Below are 16,394 nucleotides of genomic sequence, written 5' to 3'. Positions count from 1 at the left end.
TTTGTGTACTCGCGTACTCTTCCTGCTTTTGCCCCACAACAATCTCTCATTCCACTCTAACAACAAACTCCAACCGTCGGATCTCCAGCATCCAATTCATCTTATTCGTGTCTCTTCTTTCTAAAATTATTTCCACCAGTCAATTTTTCAAATCCTCACCCTACTTGCCCAATGCTCCAGCATTTATGTACGTCGCGCGCGCGATACTCATTAGATGTCAATGTCAGATGCATGGACTAAAACGTGAGTTATCACGTTGCAACATCTTGCGAAATTTCACGTGATGATCTAATTTTAATCCCTCACAGTCTCCTCACACTGCAACTTATACTGCCCGAATGCATTCTCTGTGTTACCCCCATAGGTCGTTGTTATGAGGGGTAGCTTAGCTACTGTGTCAAGTATAATGCCACAAAGGTATAGTCGGAGGTGTCAACAAAAGGTCCCTCCATTGGGAATTGTGCCATATTATCGATTAAAGCTTGCATTTTAAATTAGTTCTAGTTATTCAATACCTAACTCTTCATTCTTTGTTTTTTTTATCTTATTCACATTGAATTCCTATAGGTTGATTTAATGATTGAATGGAGAGGAACAATGAGATAATACCTATACTGACAAGTAAGACAAGTAAGTATAATATGTAAATGTTGCACGTAAATATAATGAAATTTTGGACCGGCATCAGTATCATTCAAATTCAGTATGATCCCTTTATATTCATACTAACTTGTTTTTTTTGACCGAAGTAATTGTTAAAGAAAAACAAATAATTATAAGTTAATTCTATGTATACATAAAGTAACAAATGTATACGTGAAGAATATGTTAAGTGTAAAAAACACAAAATCAATACATATTTATGAAAATTAAATGAATATTTAGGGATAAAATTAAAACTCACTCCAATAAGGATCTTACAAGAAGTTGTAAAGAAAGTTACGTCATTGAATAATTTCGTTAACTAAATTATTAGTTTGAAAGTTTTTTTTTATCAGATACAAGAATTGGTCAAACCAACGATTTGTAAATTTTTCTTCATAAAGGCCCATTTTATACTCAATTACATATTCCGAAAAGCAATTGCAGATTCAAAAATCAGTTTACGCCCATTACGTCAATCGATTGCGTAAAGTAATGTAAGTTAACTTTAACAATTTACGACTTACTCTTGATACTCAACTTAAGTGAGTTTCTATAAAAGAATTTTATTTCAGTCGTCAATTTTTATAAATCTTTAGGTCTCAATATTAATGCATTTACTCTTATACTGTGTGGGCTGGGGGTGCAGTGGATAGAGCGCTTGAGTGCGCATCCAAAGGTCGCCGGTTCGAATACAGAACCCGGAAAGCGCGCCCCATCCGCCAACGTGCAATTAGATCACGTTGACCGGTTGGATCAGGAGATTGATACCCTTCTATCCGTGAAATGGTACACACGTGGTAGTACATATCTCGCAAGCCGCCCACTACTTCTCCACATAGGTTGGCCGGCCCTGTTCCTATATGGAACCGCGTAGTGCCACAATATTTTTTATTCTTATACTATAAAAATCATAATGTGTCAATCATTTTTCAGCACAACTAAAAGAAACTATAATTTAAGAAGAATTACTTATTCGCATCATTATTTTTTTGAATACTTCTCAAATTTTATATTACTTATAAGAACTATCCGATTTTATGTTAATCATGTTACCCAAAAATTGAATTGAATCCGATTGAACGGATTAAATACAAGCAATAAGGTTTTTATACATTTTTAAAGAATTTGTTTAAACAATAGAAAGGTTTCTACTCTTATTCTTGCACTTTGCTTTCAATTCATCCTTTCATGGAAAAATTCTTGGAAATACTTTCTTTTCGCTTTTAAAAATTTTTCGCAACCTTCAGTACCGTAAGATGGGGTGTTTTGGGAGACGCGGGGTGTTTTGGGATTTATTTTTAAGGCTAATTTGTAAAAGAAAAATTGATTGGATTTTAAGGGCAACCTTAGCTAAAATTTTCCGGGGAGTCCGAAAATGGCCACCATTTTCACCTCCTTTCATCCCCACCCGCCAAAAATATCGTTTTTTAAGCAAATTCGTTTCTCTTTTTTTCTTCTTCAGCATTTTCTTAAAAAATGGAATTTTTAGCGGATGGGGCTGGAGGGAGGTGAAAATGGTGGCCATTTTCGGACTCCCCGGAAAATTTTAGCTAAGGTTGCCCTTAAAATCCAATCAATTTTTCTTTTACAAATTAGCCTTAAAAATAAATCCCAAAACACCCCATCTTACGGTACCTATAATATTGTTCTTCTTTCGTGAAATTTTTAGTGGGAAAGAGAATAAGAAAAAACACAATCCCTTTTTCAATATGATAAATCAATATGAAAAAAAGTACTTTTTATATGAAATGGTTTATCAATTTTATGAAATTTTTTAGACTTTATGTTTTAAAATAATTTTTAAATTGGATCCATAAACACCCTCCTTCGTCCCTGTTAACCTCGAAAAAAGATGTTTTCTACTAAAGATGTTTCTTAAGAATTCATCATAAAATGTAAATATAAAAGTTTACTGATATAATAAGAAATTCTTAAAATTCTCTGATCTTCTGACAACCTGATTTACTTTAACCCTGATCTTTGGCAAACTCCATATATAGAACAAATAAATAGTACCTAGATGTATGTATTGAGATGCACATAGTTCGTGAGAAACATCATTTACCAAATTTGGTTTAATCATCACAAAGAATCCACGATGATTTGCTGTAATAGGCCTCATGCCTGGAATGCAGTTCCCAAGAGAAATCGCTCTTTGGTATTAATTATCACTGGTTGGTCATATTGCATCACAATCCGATGGTAAGAGGTTTCGGTATCAGCGAAAGGAGGATTGTGTGTTGATGTAATGCCGAGCTGCTGGACCTTTCACGGCAATTAGTTGATTGATGGCGTCAATTTATATTTTGGCAAATACAATCAGTCAACGATGGGAATCATCGTCAAACTTAATGATGGGATATTGAAATACTAAACTTTCAATGAGGGGGGTTGGTGAGAAACTTTATCAGGGAACCTTTTGAAGAGAAACTATGATATGAGTTGAGTACCCTTGGGAAAAGTTTCCAATATACACGAGAGAAATTCTAGAAGCTCTTTGCTCTTCGATGTCAGACAAACTTTCGAGAGTTTCAAAGTTTTCCCGACAAGTGAAAAGTCTCTCATCCACCCTACTCGACCCTCTCTGTGTGGTCTGCCAAAAATGTCGGAATGAGCTAGACATGCAGGATTGGGATTGAATTAGGGGTTGAACCTGCTTATATATACAACCTACAATTTTTTTATGTGACGATGAATCTTTCTCATGCTATATACAACTTATGTTTGAATTTATGTTTTCCACCACGTTGAGTGAAATGAGTTTTGCTCGAGTAAATTCTCTATATGTAATGTTGTCTATTATTATGTGATTTGTTGGCTTGGAAAGTTGACTACATATATAGAATGTTTAGAGTCTCTGCACAGTACCGTATACTTTCCCGCATTTAATTAAGTAGATCTCTCTATCGCCAGTACACACGAAAAATTGCTGTGTTGGACGTGCAAACAATGGAACTAAAAAACTATACAAACGGTGAAATATTTTCACATATATAACCCATTGTCGGTTTAACTTTCGCATATTAGGAGAGAGAGGGAGAGAGAGAGCGCTTCGTTAAATGGGAAAATTATATATACATATATAGACAACTGAATTTGCGTTTTTTCCTCTCTTCATGGTGCAAAAAAATTATAATGTAGCCACTTTGTAGGTCTTGAGAGAAAAATTTACACCCAAGTTATAAATTATGGGAATAGCGAACGACGAAAAAAAGAAGGTAGGTATACTGTGAGGAAACTAAAATGTATGTATGAAGAAGTAAACCCCCTTTGGATGATGTATAATTCATAGCATAATTCTACATCATCTCTCGCTCCTCATTCCGTATCGCGCGAACCAACAATCCCCTGGATTTTGAGCGCAATATCTCATTCAATTGGGTGTACACAAAATCCCTATATGGATGTGCTAAAAGCCTTTGGATGTATTTGTGAGGCTGTAAAGTGGTGTGTGTGCACTCAACCAAAATGTAATCGGGTCTCGTTCCATACTCCTATAACTATACACGGTCAGTCTCTAATTCTGTCGCTCCCTCTGCAACGTCGCACAACCTCTGTTGGTGTTGGTATGATGCCAAGCAAAGCAAATTTATGAAAGTGGAGTGGAAAACATTAAAGTGGATAGTACAGGATGGTTCAGTAGTTTGGGAGAAAAGCAAACTTCGCCATCAGTCTTTTATTTTACTGCATTCTACTACTTAAGCTCCATCTTTTTTATGCTAATGCTTTGTCTATAGTTCTATCTTTTCTTCTTTTAGCTTTAACTCGACTATGGCGCCATCTATATATCGCAAAAACGGAGAAGGATGACACTATAGTCAAGTAGTACATAGTTAGCCCCACAACTACTGAACTGACAGAACTCCTTAACGCTAACCAACATCTAAACCAAAAATTCTGGGAATCATGACTAAAATCTGGGACGGAAGCTTAGAAGAACTTCTAGGTATTTTGATTCCTGGATGTGAGAATAACCATTTACTGATGTTATTCCAGATATCCCTAATAACTGTCGTCTTGTCCCTAAGTATTGCAACAAAAATGTATCAAATCTTATGCCGGATTTTCTTTATTTTAACATTCCCTGTTCAGGTCCTAATAACTGTTATAACTTGAAAATAAAATCAAAAAATTTTGCTTTAAAATGGTTATAAAAGTTAGAGCGCGTTAACTGTGGATCTTTTCAGCATCAAGCTGCTAACTAGAAAAGAAGACGAACTAAAATTACGTATGAGCGATATTGAAAGCCAAGTTTTCTTATAGATTACCTAGCTCAAAACTATAACTACTGAAAGAAAACTGTAACAAGACATTCAAAGCTCACTTAGTTGACATCAGAGAAGACGGAAAAGATAAAACGTTTGATGACACAAAATAATAGGTTCAGAAGAAAACAAAAAAAAGAAAAAGAAAGCTAAATGAGAGACCACCCTGTGAATGAATCCAGTGCCTATTTACGTTCACCGTGCTGAAAAGATGTGTACCGAAGCAAATATACAAGCACAAGAGGGGAAATGCGCGGTAAGACGGAACATATAATCAGACACAAACACAGCTGTAGGGGCTTGTCATGCGCGCGGGACAGAACAAACAGAAGAAATCGACACAAACAGCCAACATCTACTGAAAAGTCCGAGAGCTAAGAGTGAAGCTACTACACCACGATATGCTATTTATATGGAATATATACACAACACAAGGCTTTTTAGCTGATGGAATTTCGAGAAGAAGGCAGAATAGATAAGCAGATAAAGTCTGGCGAAATTTCCACAAACAAACCCACAAGTATAGAGTCCCCCCGCATTGAACCCCCAACGCCCTCACAACACTGTGAGTTGGAGAGAAAACCACACAGTGGTTTTTCCATCTGTAGAAACTTCATCAGCGAATGAGAACATTCTATGAATGGTATTATCTTCAAGTTCAATCTTCTCCTTTTTTCTTGCCTTTCAGTCTGCGCCCATTTATTCGTCGGTATTTTATGTGTGAGGATGGCAAACAAATGGCCACCCAAAATGCTCTGGCGAATTTTTATGGCATCCCCCTGCCCAAAAAACGGTCGTCCGTCTCTAATCTCTTTGGTGATTCCGATCACCGCGCTTCCCATTGTTGAGGCATTGACAATCCCAAATATGACATCAATGGGGGAATCGCGAACCACGCAAACAACCATTTGAATTCGCGCCGAATTAACTCTTATAAATTACTACACCACACTAACTTCTAAACGAGGCACTTTCTGCGCAATTTTTGGGGATTTTCCTCGAGGCTCTCTGCTTGATGTGGAATTTTAACCACAGTAAAGAACTCAGGTTGAAATGTTTTGGAAGAAGCAGATAGCAAGGCTAGTATTACACATTTTCAGGACAGTACATTGTCTTTGCTAAAATTAAAGCTTTTTAAAACAGATCATTAGCGTGAGATGTTGCACTCATTCAGAAGAATTGAGAGCTCTATTATAAAGCATAAAATTTTATATAGATTTTACCGATTTTCCTCATTCATCCACTTCAAAAACATGAGATAAAATCTTCCAATTTCCGCCGTATCTTTTTTATAGTCATCCCCTCTTTAGAAAAAAGACAAGATGGTAAAGGAACAGGGTGCAGCGATAAAGTTTTTTTTTATGAAATAAAAAATATCTTGGTAAAGTTGTTGATGTATAGTCACAATTTTAGGTAAAAAAAAAGTACGAATTAGAAGCTCTATAGATAGAAAAATAATAATAATAATTAATAATAATAATAATAATAATGTTTTTTTTAACTCGTTTAAAATTACTTTAAAAAATACCTATAGTTAAAAAGAATATAAATGATCACTTTGAAATAAAGCTTTACAATAGCAAGTGTTATAAATTCCAAGACACATAAAAAACACCTGAAGAAATAAACTTTATTTTAAACTTCCTGACAAACATTCTTCTTTAAAATAAATTAAATTTCCAAGAAAATTAATCAGAGAACTTCAATAAGAAAAATAAACACTATTATGGTTTTCCGGATGCAGTATTGTGGATTGCACAGTGAAAAAACTTTTGCACAGACGGTAAAAACAACTCATGAAACGCTCATAAATTTTTTTTAAAAACACTTACAATATAACCCATCGATAAAATTGATTCGTCCCGTGAACTTTTTATTTAATAAATCATTTCTGCGTACACTGAATGACGTGAGTTTTCTGAGTATCAGAAATGCGATGATTTGCAGAAAAAATTATCGATTTTTATCATTAATTTTTATCAATTTATTTTTGTATTACATAAAAGGTTTTTTTTTTTTTGATTCACAAAAATAATCTATTTTTATTGACGAGAAAAATAACAAGTTTATGAATTTATTTTTAAGTATATTCTTTATTTAACTCTCTTCGGTTTCGCGTAACCGATTTTGCAAACATCACAAAATCTGTTTTTCTCCTATTTTCCAAAAATGTTAATCTTAACAAAAATGGTAAATCAATGTAAGTTTAACAAAATGTTTAAATCGCTTCTTTTTTAATTTATTAATTTGACAGGCAAAAATTTCTTGCAATTATTTATCAAAATCATAGCTTGAAATCGTTTTAAAAAAAACCATATCGCAAGAATTTCGTATTTCTAACTTGGTTATTTTTTTTTAATTCATTAAAACTATTCAATGAACCATTAAAATACCGTAAATGCCAATGAATATTTATAAAGAGCTATAAGTTTAGAGAAATTTGTCAGACTTTTCTATAGGATTTTCTTAATTATTTTTGAAAAGTTTTTCTTTGCTTACTATACATATTTATCAAGAATCTAATATAGTATAAAATACGTAAACTCCTTTTTTCACAATGAACTCGCTGAGATATTAAAAAAAAAAAAAGAAAAAGATTAACCTTAAAGAAAACTTTTCCCAGAAGAAATTTTTCAAGAAAATGAGCAAAATATATGTATATAAAATAAAATCCAGGTCATTGTGTGGAGAGGAACTCTGTGTACAAATAATGAAAGGAATAGCCAATTCACAATGATAAATTACCCAAAAAGGATGATGGTGGAAAATCAAACAAAAAGGATGTGCAAAAGGTAGAAGAAAAATCAATCTTTCTATGGTGAAAGAAGCAGAGTGTGGGAGTTAGTTTTCTTGGGCTGCATGAGAGCTTCTCACACCCAGAAAAAAATACAAAAATTTCTTGGCGCATCGTCCAATTGGTATAATTCGGCAGTTATGATAATTCATCCACTCAATCTGAGCGCGTTGTCCAGTAGTTTTCTTGGCTTTGCCGCGTGTTTCTTTTTTGGAATGACAACACACAAAATAATAATATATATAAAAGCGTCGCTATATGGATGGCAAAAGAAACAGAACAACCAGTTTCAAGGGGAACAAGAAATCCAAATGGGCAAATGCCATACACACTAAAAAGTAAGTACACAATTTTGTTTCTTCTCTCTTACATCTTCCCATACGACCCAAACACACCATTAATTTTTTTCTTCGCTTCCTCAGGTTGTAATTTTCACAATTTGGCTCCTCTTCCCCCGAAAGACAACACGGGGCAGCATGCATAGCATAGAAAGAGAGTGTTGGAAAAGGTGACCATAAGAGGTAAACACCAATGGGTAAGATGAGGTGCAAAGGAAAGATGTTTTTTAGTTTTGCAATAAAATGTAAATCTTCCATAGCTCATAAATTGAAGATAAAATTACAATAATTTCCTTCGGAGTAATTGCAAACAAAATACCGATGAAAATAGAGAAACCCTAATCGGTAAGCGGTAAGCATGCACCGAGTTAGAAAGTCATCAAATGTGTGGTTCTCGGGAAATGTTATGTCGTGAAAATGGTTTATTTATTGAAAAGGGTGTGAGGTGAAATTGATTCATCCAATATGCATTAATGCACCTGACGTGGGAAACACCCCCAAATGGGAATATGTATAGTATGCTTCCTCTATGAGGCTACACTATACCTTGTTTATTTCTCTCTGTATAATTTATTCAACAATGATGAGCACATTTTCTACTTTCCGCCCCGTTGTCTACTCAAAATTATGTAATAAATGATTTTCTTATTCTCATACTATGAAAATTAGGAAAGAAATATTCAGCAAAAAGTTGTAATTTTTTTTGCTATGTTGGAAACTCTAAATAATAAGATTAAGAAAAATAAAATTATTATTACATAAAATTATTATCGCGTTAGAAACATAACCTCAAAAATCTGCTTAAAAATGTATCTAACCGCTTGAATTTCCTTTTACATTTTCATTTTATTAAACAACGTAACAGTTGTATGTAAAATACTATGCTCAATTTACTTGCTGAGTAGAGTGCATAACCTAGCATTTGAATTAGAGTATCGTATGTAACGCATGTAATGAACATTAGACCCGTCGCCTCCATTTACAATTTTTTGTAATATTAGTTGGTTATACCATAATCATGGCAATATCAAGTATTGCAATCGTCGGAAAAACCATACCACCTCAGATCGGCTAAAACTTGGTATGAGCACGTTTTAGATATCAGCAATATTGTCGAATATCGAATATCGACAATATTGCTGACATAATTTCGTAATATTGCAAAATAGTTTCAAATCTAGTCAGTCAGTGTCAACAATTCAAAGAAAAGAGCTCGTCGCATAAATTTGAAACGAAAAAAAAACTTAAAGAAATGGATGCCGCCAATAAACTAATCGCAGACAAAATTGCCAAAATGAAAGGAGACAAGGAGGAATTCAAGCAAGAATACAAGGAAGTTGGGGACCTCCTGGACGTGCTCCAGGAGAAGCTTGCAAAGGCCCATCTCACGGAGAGAAGTAAGAAAAAAAATCCAACTTTTTTTTTGCTAATTTTCGTTTTTTCTTTATAGCAAAGGTCGTCTTGCGCAAGGAGATCCAGAAGAAGACTTATGCCTTACACACATTCAAATTTTAAATTTAAATAAGTAAAATAAATTCAATTAATAAATAAATTAATATTTCACTATATTTAATTGGTTTTTATTATTCTTCTTCAATTGCTTTCCCCCTGAATCGTGTTCTTTTTTTGCTGCACGGCTGCTGTACTTCTGAATCCACATAGCTATATATGTACCTATCCTTTTATTAGTTGGTTATATTATGTTTAAATGATCCGGTAACATAATAACGCTAGTGTTGAATTATAATCACATTTGAATATAGGTTTTTTAGCTGATTAATTGATTGGTAATTAAATGATTAACATTAAGTCCTTAAAAACTCTTTTCCTCATTTTAATATTAATCTTGATATTATTTTACGTAAGAATTATTACGTTGATATTTAAAATAAAAATTTTCAATTATGTCCGTATTTTAACGATTGATTTTCTACATAAAAAATTTACTTATGTCTCACGAAACATAAAGCATGCTTCTAATAAATCATCTTTTGAAAAATAACAAATCTTCATGCTTTTCCCCTAAATATTATCATGAAATGAAGCATAAGAATGAATTGTTTACATCTCGATGCCTCAAAGACGACATGCAAACAGTGTGAATAGGGTTTAGTTTTCACGGCACGTTCCCCAAATGTTCTGCCTCATTCTATTTGGGATCCCCTTTTACGGGGAGGGAAGTCAATTTGGAATTTTCGTGGTGTATGCAAATGAGATGCTAAATAATAGATACCTACATGTACATAATACGGAGAAGTGAGGCAGTGTGGTGGAAAAAGGGGCAAATGGTAACAGGTTGTTGGGCATTAATTCCACTCCCAATGTTCCCCCAATGCTACATCATGCTGTGCCTGCGATATAAACTTCGTTATACTGCATCGCACTCCCGCCAAATAAGGATGATGTGACGAGACGATGGAGAGAAAAAAAGTGATTTCAACATAAATCTCGCATCATTGCGAATCACAGAGATGTAATTGAAGGGAGTGGGTATACTCTGTCATACTATGGTGTGTAATTATGATGATTATGAGTGAATTTTAATGTTGAAGTATTAAGTGTGGTAGAAACATATTAAATACTAAAATTCTATGATGTAGACTTGACTGGGTATGGTTGATGAGGAAAATTGATTTTACGCGGAACTCTACATTTCTTTTATTTCTTTCCCCCCTACCTTCATTGTCTCTCTCCTCGTGGCGTAAGTTTTGTACTACCACATAATGCATATTCAGGTGGAATAGAGCGCACATGAGGGAGTTCCGGGAAAAAATATTGTTAGTGGGGAATTGCGTGAAAAATTCGTTTCACCCACGCAGAACATTTTGAAAAGGGAAAATATGGGATGAGTTCTTCGAGCATTATTTGCCTAACAGACAACTCCGGAGGGAACATATTTCGTTCGAGGGATGGCATCAGCAAGTTCACATGAGGATATTAATCACGCTATCCCACACTGTATTGCATATGAAGGGCTCAAGTTTGGATTTATCGATTTTTCCTCAAAGCAATTTTTCCATCACACACAATTCTTAATTACTTTTCCACCTCTAGCACCAGGTAAAATTGTAAAAGGAAAATTTACAAGAGAAAGAGAAAAATGAGAAAATCCCCCAACTTGATCCCCATCAATTAGTTGATTTTAATTCATTTTCATTTCTTTTCCATCCATCCTCAACATTTCATAATTCATTGCTCGGTGGTTTGTTAATTAAAAAACTTCCCATCCACCCCATTTTGCTGATTTTTTAATGAGAGCAAAAGTTCCTCTCTCAGTTCAAATTATTAATTTACAACACTCACCATCCCATGAGCAGAAACTTTTTCCCATTGAGGAACTCATCCCAAATGGAAAATCGTGTTTGGCTTAAATGTATTTTGCAAGAATTTTTTCGAATGTTCTCTCTCTTTGATAAAATGTGGGTTTAGTTTTCGATACGAATAAAAAGGGGAAAATCCATTGCTCCACCTACTGCCACACAACATTTCACCCTCTCAATTTGCACCCAAAACTATACAAAAGCCGAGTGGCAATTATTTGCATCCCATACCAAACAGGGTGACGGCTACACCCTCGAGGGATTCTTCCTTTTTTTGGCGTACAACAAAGTGATATAGAAATTTACATAATAAAATATAAATCATGGTGCGAAAATTTGGTATTTATGGAAATTTAATAAATGTTTTGGAAAAGATTTCGGATTGTGTAAAAAGAGGAAGATTTAGGGAAATATAAGGCTAAGATAGAGATTAAAGCTTAAGCTATTTAATAGCTGATTTTTGTCCATTTCATATGGATTTTTTTAAAGAATTAATTTGAATAATATTTTCTTTTCCAATAAATAATCAAAAAAATGATAGTAAACTATTTTATTTAAGCGAGAAAAAATATTTCAAGAACCACAAAAATATATAAAACATTTTAGGATCAGAAAGATTTGATTTGTCATCAAAATATTACTTTACATTAATGAATAAAATAGGTATAATATGAATAAAGAATACAATTGTTACAATAAAATTAATTATTCATAAAACCTGTTAAATAAATTATTAACCCTTTTATGGCCGTAAGATTTTCATAAATTCGAATTAATGGAAATTTTTTTTTCAATCTTTCCAAGTTTTTCGGCTTAAATAAGAAGCGAAAAGAGTACACCCAATGTTCTGCTTACCTGATTGTAGCTAAAACACAAAGGTAAAGATTTGCATAGAAATGTCCACAATGACGTCACTATTTCGTTTTCATGTCTTCTTCAGTACATGAAACATTTATGCTAATGCTTCCTCGATGATTTTTAACAGATAATGCTTTGTTTTATGCATTAAAGGACACAAAGTAATTAAATAGTGACGTCAGTATTAACAACATCTCAGGTAACTCGTATAAAGCCATTTAAAAAAAAATAACCAAGGGAAAAATGAAGTGGCTTTGATTACTTTTTCTTCTCTTTTGTTTTAATACAGTAATAAATCAAATTCATTCAATTTTATTTCCACGTGTCTCTCATTATTTTACCAAATAAAAAAAGCATTATTACGCAATGCTACGCACAAACTACCAGTGAACATGAAAGGGTTAACAATCCATAAATGAAAGTTAATGGAAAAATAGTCAAATTATTGTTAAAATTTCAGGGTAACCCTGTAATGGAAAAGCAGGAGGGTTAAAAGTGGCTGTTGTACACAGGCGGATTTTCCACCCCTAGCAGCACATTAGTGATATTGCATGGATTGTTGAACGAGAAATTCGGTTCTGGTTCGTACTGAATTCGTTCTTAGGGGGTGTTTGGTATACCATCAAAGGGAATCGGTGGTTTGGGGGCGATGTGGAAGGGAACATTTGGGATTTCCGATTGGAATTATTCACCCTCGGGCTTGTCTGCTATCAGGGGATGATGTTCCAAGCATGTGAAATCTCATTATATGCGAATAGATAGAGAGAGAAGAGAATAAAACAGAACAATTTTTTGAGGCACCACACACAACCCTCTTCAACCAGCTTCAACATGAAAACTTTACATAAATAAACATTAAAACTTCTTATTTTTTTTGCTCTTTTTCTTTCTCTCTGTCTGTGTGGAAACTCTCGAGTGAACTACACCATATATACAAAGTTAATTGAGTGGAGTCTCTCTCGAGCGAAGTTTCTTATCTCGCCAAACATTAAACTGGACGATAAACTGCTGTATCGTGTGACTCATGGTCATTATTTAAGATTTTTATATAGTATAAGAATTGTTTGCAATAAAATGCAGAGTTGGACTCACTAAACTAACCATAACCCAGTGCGTGGTAATTATTGTGGCGTCACATTGGAAGGTCTCTTTTCCTTGACACTCTACTCAAATGCAAATCCATCCTCCTGTGAAGAAAAAAAATATCGCTGCACCTGTTCTTGCACTTTGTAGCAATCTCATTCTTTTCGTAAAGAAACCCATCCAAAAATGTTGGAGAGACCACAAAATTCTCCCAAAAAGCCATTCAATAGAAAACACCGCACGAGTCACATATTGAAGCATTGAAACATGAATGAATTGAATGAGAATTTTCTGTAAGATAATTGTATAAAATTACCAAAGTGTTTAGCATAAAGGTTTTTCACGTTGTCGTCAATGTATGATACAATGTATTAAGTGAGCTCTTTCTCTACGTACTCCAAAAAAATTCTCCCCTTTTGCGGTGTTTTTTAGTGAGAATTTTTTAAAATTTATAATGCCATAAAATATTGCATTTATGCAAAAACACCGACACTTGTGTCAATGAAGAAGTTTGCCGACAGAAGGTAAATTGTATTTATTTTTAAATTATATTTCTCTGTGAGACTTGCCTGACTTCGAGAGAGTTTTCTTTAACCATGTAAAATTAAAAAAAGAAAAAACAAGCCAAAATTAACCCTTTTTGCATTTTTAGTTAAGGAAAATTTCTAATAATGTTAATTGTTCTAAAAGGTAATTTATGATTCTTCTGATTCTTTAAATGCTATAAAAAATATTTCGTAACAACTGCCTAATCCCTAAACTCTTACTGACCATTATATCCACAAGTGCTTACGATTAGACTAAAGCAATTGTACAGCAAAAGTGCTTAACCCTTGGAGGATTTTGCTGGCCAAAGTGGCCAAATCGACTTTTTTCAATCGCCACAAAATTAAAAATTATTTAACATTTCGTGATAATTTCTACATCTGTGCATAGGTAAAGTTTCATTACAACAATACCGTCGAAAGGGTCGAAAGAAAACTTGGATAAATATTTCCTTTTTTTATTAGTGATAAAAACATCACAAAATGAACTGGAGAAAAGAAAATCAGCGCATAACAATTAGCTTATTAATTAAACATAATTCTGGAGAAATTTTCATTTAATTCTGTGAAATTACCAATGAATTTGAATAACCCCGAAAGGGTTAAATAACGAGAAATAATTAAACTTATTTGAATGAGTTTATAAAAAAAAACTTTCTGATTTTTCTTTTAATTGTCTAATCTTTTTAAATTAAGAACTTTTTCTGTATCAATTTTTGTTCAAAATTTTTTTTGAAGAGATTAAAAGGTTATCAACCTAAAAAGAAAAACTTAAATTCAGCATTACCTCTTTTTAATACAAATATAGATTTTATTCTATCTTAGAATCAAATTAAGACAAAAGAGATTACGACTAATCTGTGAAGCACTTAAAGAAATTAAAAATTAAAAAATAAGTAAAATACCAACAAAAAATCTCAATACAAAATCTCTCCCAGCCCTTTCAGAGCAAAAAACATTTAACATTCTTTTTCTTTAACAACTTAATTGCAAAAACAATTAAGTCTCTCTGTATGACTCCGCATACAAGTGTTCTTGGGTTATTTTCTCAGATATCACCCAATGTTAGTGATAACGCCGCGTGTGCGAGGTAAAATGTGCCAGCAAAAAGCGAATTTTTCGTCAAAATTCCCCCATGGCCATATCATTATCAATGATTGCGTGAAAATTGTACGCCCCAGCTTATTAAGTGAGAAATTATTCTCCTTCTCCGTTGAGGAAATCCCTCCCAAACTTGCTTCGAGCTTTCCACCAAGCAAGAAAGATTCCTGATAAATTGGTAGTCGAGTTAATTTTCCAGATGAGAAATGATGTGAAAGAAAATGAAAATGCGTGACTCTCATGGTGCTGACATAAATAATGAGAGCAGCATTAATCTGCAGAGGAGGGGTTTACGATGGCAACACAAAACAGAGTCTTGTCGACTTCTTTTTTTGCGGAGGATTTTCCAAGAAAAATCTTCCGAAAAAATGTATACAAAAATGGTTTGAATTTCTTTCTTTTTTTTGGCGCAAAAATATCCACACAAAGGAGATTTTTCGTACAACGATTAAGGAGGAATGCTGGGGTCTCATGTGTGAGTATGTCGTTCCACCGAACTAATTTTGCAACAAAAAAGGGAATCGCAACACAGTGAAATGAACACCGCTCAAAAACATCGCAATTAATGCTAAAATGTGGACACAGTTATTGCTTTATTTACAAAATTATTTTAATTGTGTCATACACGTGCGATGAATGAAAAATTTGGCAAAGACACGCAATGTATTTTATTTTAATATTATTTAATTAATACGCACCCATTAAATACCCGCAGAGAGAGCAATATTTTTATACAATGTTATATATGGTTTTTATAATAGAGAAAAGTGGGGTGTTTCAGTGCTTTTGGGGTTTAGAAAATATATACATGTGTGTAGGAAAAAACTCAAATATAGTTTCATTCAGGACTTTTTCCATGATAAATCAGTTTTGGGATGTTTTTCATAGGCTTAGAAATTTTTAGTGCTATTACAGTGATGTTCCGCATTACATTTTACTCTGCATTACATTGTCTTTGAGTTTGTTAATCCTGATAATTAATTCAATCTTATACTTTTATCTTTCGAGCATTTATTTGAAATACAAACGCTTGACTTTAGAACTCAGCCTAATGGCTCGTATACTGAAACCAAGATTTCAAAATATTGATTTTGAATTGTATTCTTTTTTTTATTAAGAGTTTGGTTTCAATAAATCTGCAAGGATAGTTTGTTAATGGATTTGTCTGCAAGGACCTTCTAACTAGAACTTCGGAGTATTTTTATTCCATTCTATAAAACTCAAAAGATAAAAACAATTTGACAAAAACTCCTCTTGATGCAATACTTTGAAGTTTTCTAAGGATGAGGATAACATAGCGTAGCCCATATTATTTTGACATGAGCGTTCTTAATGAAGACAGAGCGTCAATCAATCTGTCAATTTAATTGAATAATTTACAATATGACTGCGCTCGGATCTCCCTCTTTAGTTTTGCTCTCTTTTAGTATAGTCACATGTGGTTG

The 16,394-nt window shown here is 33.5% G+C and overlaps 1 long non-coding RNA gene across 1 annotated transcript; it reads left to right on the top strand.

Annotated features, from left to right (window-relative positions):
* The first annotated feature begins 9,231 nt into the window (after positions 1–9,231).
* Positions 9,232–9,610, top strand: LOC129794272 (uncharacterized). The gene is made up of 2 exons (XR_008751015.1): positions 9,232–9,439; positions 9,493–9,610. It is a non-coding gene; the product is annotated as an uncharacterized LOC129794272 (long non-coding RNA).
* Positions 9,611–16,394: the final 6,784 nt, after the last annotated feature.

The sequence above is a fragment of the Lutzomyia longipalpis genome, chromosome 3, assembly GCF_024334085.1.
Source record: "Lutzomyia longipalpis isolate SR_M1_2022 chromosome 3, ASM2433408v1".
NCBI classification, from domain to species: Eukaryota; Metazoa; Arthropoda; class Insecta; order Diptera; family Psychodidae; genus Lutzomyia; species Lutzomyia longipalpis.
The sequence above is the reverse complement of the archived record's forward strand: the minus strand, read 5'-3'. Positions and strand labels throughout refer to the sequence as shown.